Raw genomic sequence first — 4,810 nt, 5'->3', positions numbered from 1 at the left:
ATTAGCTTAGCATCGCTTCATCAGCCCTTACAGTGTCAAACTCAGACAGCAGTTAGCTATCATAACACATGCTCCTTTTACAATACTGCTCCAGACATAGACAGGGTTCACCAATTGGCGGCCCACTTGTGATTTTATTTTGCCCCCATAGTTTTCTGAGCAACAAAAAAGCTCCAAGTGATTTGTATTTATATTTTTTAAATGTATGTAACCTTTATTTAACTCGGCAAGTCAGTTAAGAACAAATTCTTATTTACAATGACGGCCTTCCCCAGCCAAACCCAGATGAAGCTGGGCCAATTGTGCGCCGCCCTAATGGACTCCCAATCACAGCCGGATGTGATGCAGCCTGGATTCAAAACAGGGACTGTAGTGACGCCTCTTGCACTGAGATGCACTCAGGAGATCCAACAATCACAAATGTAAGCTATGTTTAAAATGATTATGTTTTAGTCAATTATTATATCTGTTTAGGCTTTTTGCAGTCATTTTGTAATCTAAAATATGTTTGTAATTATGTTCTGTCCCCCCAGGCCATCCGTTCAAGAAAAAATTGTCCCACAGGTCAATCCAGTTGGTGATCCCTGGACTATGATGTCTGATAATATGAAATCATCTGATTATTTTAAATGCTGTTTCAAGTTTGACAGGTTGATATGGGGTTGTCACTCAGTGTGGGAAAAAAACTCCATGGACATGAGTCATAGATACTCAAGTCCAAGTGAAGTCATGAGTCATACAGATTAAGTCCAAGTTAAATCACGAGTCATAAATACTCAAGTCCAAGTTGAGTCACGAGTCATAGATACTAAAGTCCAAGTTAAGTCATGAGTCATAGATACTCAAGTCCAAGTTAAGTCACGATTCATAGATACTAAAGTCCAAGTTAGGTCATGAGTCATAAATACTCAAGTCCAAGTTGAGTCACGAGTCATAAATACTCAAGTCCAAGTTAAGTCACGAGTCATAGATACTAAAGTTCATGTCGAGTGGCAAGCGTCCATATCTCTGGTATGATGTTATTAGAATATGAGTCATATGGACTCCATGGTTTGTTGTGTAAACATGCAAACTAAACAACATGCACGATGTTTACATACTGCATTACTCATCTCATATGTATATACTGTATTCTATTCTACTGTATTTTAGTCAATGCATTACTCATCTCATATGTATATACTGTATTCTATTCTATTGTATCTTAGTCTATGTATTACTCATCTCATATGTATATACTGTATTCTATTCTACTGTATTTTAGTCTATGCATTACTCATCTCATATGTATATACTGTATTCTATTCTATTGTATCTTAGTCTATGCATTACTCATCTCATATGTATATACTGTATTCTATTCTATTCTACAGTATCTTAGTCTATGTATTACTCATCTCATATGTATAAACTGTATTCTATACTATTCTACTGTATCTTAGTCTATGCATTACTCATCTCATATGTATATACTGTATTCTATTCTATTGTATCTTAGTCTATGCATTACTCATCTCATATGTATATACTGTATTCTATTCTATTGTATCTTAGTCTATGCATTACTCATCTCATATGTATATACTGTATTCTATTCTACTGTATTTTAGTCAATGCCACTCCGACATTGCTCATTCTAATATTTATATATTTTTTTACTGCTTTTACTACTGCACTGTTGGAGCTAGGAACACAAGCATTTAGTTAGATACTACTGCACTGTTGGAGCTAGGAATACAAGCATTTAGTTAGATATTACTGCACTGTTGGAGCTAGGAACACAAGCATTTAGTTAGATACTACTGCACTGTTGGAGCTAGAAACACAAGCATTTAGTTAGATATTACTGCACTGTTGGAGCGAGGAACACAAGCATTTCGCTACACCTGCAATACAATTTGATTTGATTTGATGTTATTATACTGCATGGTTTGTTGTGTTCGTCTGTAAACTAAACAACATGTCTGATGCAGAGATGGGACCAAGTCATCATTTCGCAAGTCACAATTCCCTAATTTTGGGGTTTCGAGTCCTCAAGTCAATGGTTAACTGGTCAGACAAACAAAGAGACACTCAAAAAGATGTGGCATAAAAAGCTTACTTCATTATTCAATGTTTTCTTTTAATTATTTTCACTGCATCGGGGACAGCGTACACAGACGTTTCGGCTTTGCAGCCTTCTTCAGTGTGTAGGTAAAATTTGGTTTGAATTCAAAACAGCATTTGTAAAGAAACAACCGATGAGCAGCAGGTGGTTCTAATCAGGGTTGTCACTCATCAGCCAATCAGGGACATGGTTTTTTCTGGTCTACCTGTATACAAATGAGTCACAAAAAAACATACAGAGTTATAGGGGTATGGGAGCGGGCATGAAGGGCAACTCACAAATCAACCTCCCCAGGTGTCCGCTCACCTAAATACATCATATTAATTCATGAGACCACAAAGGATATCAGGCACAGCTGTTCATAAATATGTGGGGCCAACTCAAAAACGATATGTAAAATCTGATATAGACAGTGTTCTTGTTTAACAGTCTAAATGTGGTTTATAGGAAGGAGGTGAAATCTAATTCTTCGTTTAACCCGTGTGTAGATACTGAATGTGATTTATACAGTGCATTCTGGAAGTATTCAGACCCCTTGACTTTTTTCACATTTTCTTACGTTACAGCCTTATTCGAAAATGGATTAAATAGTTTTTTTCCCTTGTCAATCGACACACAATACCCCATAATGACATCACAATACCCCATAATGACATCACAATACCCAATAACAACAAAGCAAAAAAAAGTTGTTTTAAACATTTTTGCTAATTTATTATAAAAAAACTGAAATATTACATTTACATAAGTATTCAGACCCTTTACTCAGTACTTTGTGGAAGCACCTTTGGCAGCTATTACAGCCTCGAGTCTTCTTGGGTATGACTCTACAAGCTTGGCACACCTGTATTTGGGGAGTTTCTCCCATTCTTCTCCTCAGATCCTCTCAAGCTCTGTCAGGTTGAATAGGGAGCGTCGCTGCACAGCTATTTTCAGATCTCTCCAGATATGTTTGATTAGGTTCAAGTCCGGGTGTCACGTTCTGACCATAGTTCTTGTGTGTTTTACTTGTTTTAGTGTTGGTCAGGACGTGAGCTGAGTGGGCATTCTATGTTGTGTGTCTAGTTTGTCTGTTTCTATGTTTGGCCAATATGGTTCTCAATCAGAGGTAGGTGTTTTTGTTGTCTCTGATTGGGAATCATATTTAGGTGGCTTGTTTTGTGTTGGGGTTTGTGGGTGGTTGTCTTCTGTCTTTGTGTTCTGCACCAGATAGGACTGTCTCGGTTTTCACGTTTGTTATTTTGTATTTTGTATAGTGTTCACGTTATCGTCTCTTTGTTTATTAAACATGTTGAACACTAGCCGCGCTGCATTTTTGGTCCTCTCCTTAACCAACGGAAAAAAACCGTTACAGACGTGTCCCGAAGCCACTACTGCGTTGTCTTCAAATCAACCGTTATTTGTGTGTAGACTTTACCGTGAAATGCTTACTTACAAGCCCTTAACCAACATTGCAGTTCAAGAAAAGTTAAGAAAATATTTTCCAAATACACTAAAGTAAAAAAACAAAATTATAAAAATTCATAAAATAACATAACGAGGCTATATACATGGGGTACCGAGTCAGTGTGTGGGGGTACAGGTTAGTTGAGGTAATTTGTACATGTAAGTAGGGGAGAAGTCACTATGCATAGATAATAAACAGTGAGAAGCAGCAGTGTACAAAACAAATGGGTGGGGGGAGAGTCAATGTATGTGGCCATTTGATTAATTGTTCAGCAGTCTTATGGCTTGGGGGTATAAGCTGTTAAGGAGCCTTTTGGTCCTAGACTTAGCGCTCCGGTACCGCTTGCCGTGCGGTAGCAGAGAAAACATTCTATGACTTGGGTGATTGGAGTCTCTGACAATTTAATGAGCTTTCCTCTGACAGCCTATTATATTTGTCCTGGATGGCAGGAAGCTTGGCCCCAGCTCGTTGGTGATGTGGACACCAAAGAACTTGAAACTCTCGACCCACTACAACCCTGTCGATGCTAATGACCCTGAGTCTTCCTGCGTTGTCTTGGCTGTGTGCTCAGGGTCGTTGCCCTGTTGGAAGGTGAACCTTCGCCCCAGTCTAAAGTCCTGAGGGCTCTTGAGCAGGTTTTCATCAAGGATCTTTTTGTACTTTGCTCCATTCATCTTTCCCTCAATCCTGACTAGTCTCCCAGTCCCTGCTGCTGAAAAACATCCCCACAGCATGATGCTCCACAGAGGAACTCTGGACCTCTGTCAGAGTGACCATCGGGTTCTTGTTAACCTCCCTGACCAAGGCCCTTCTCCCCAGATTTATCAGTTTGGCCGGGCAGCCAGCTCTAGGAAGAGTCTTGGTGGTTCCAAACTTCTTCCATTTAAGAATGATGGAGGCCACTGTGTTCTTGGGGACCTTTAATGCTGCAGAAATGTTTTGGTACTCTTCCCCAGATCTCTGCCTCGACACAATCCTGTCTTGGAGCTCTACAGACAATTCCTTGGACCACATGGCTTGGTTTTTGCACTGACATTCACTGTCAACTGTGGGACATTATATAGACAGGTGTGTGCCTTTCCAAATCATGTTCAATCAATAGAACATACCACAGGTGGACACTAATCAAGTTTTAGAAACAACTCAAGGATGATCAATGGAAACAGGATGCACCTGAGCTACATTTTCGAAGTCTCATAGCAGAAGGATCTGAATAAGGTGTTAATGTTTTTTGATTTCTTTTTATATATTTGCAT

The sequence above is a fragment of the Salvelinus namaycush genome, unplaced genomic scaffold, assembly GCF_016432855.1.
Source record: "Salvelinus namaycush isolate Seneca unplaced genomic scaffold, SaNama_1.0 Scaffold250, whole genome shotgun sequence".
NCBI lineage: Eukaryota > Metazoa > Chordata > Actinopteri > Salmoniformes > Salmonidae > Salvelinus > Salvelinus namaycush.
The sequence above is the reverse complement of the archived record's forward strand: the minus strand, read 5'-3'. Positions refer to the sequence as shown.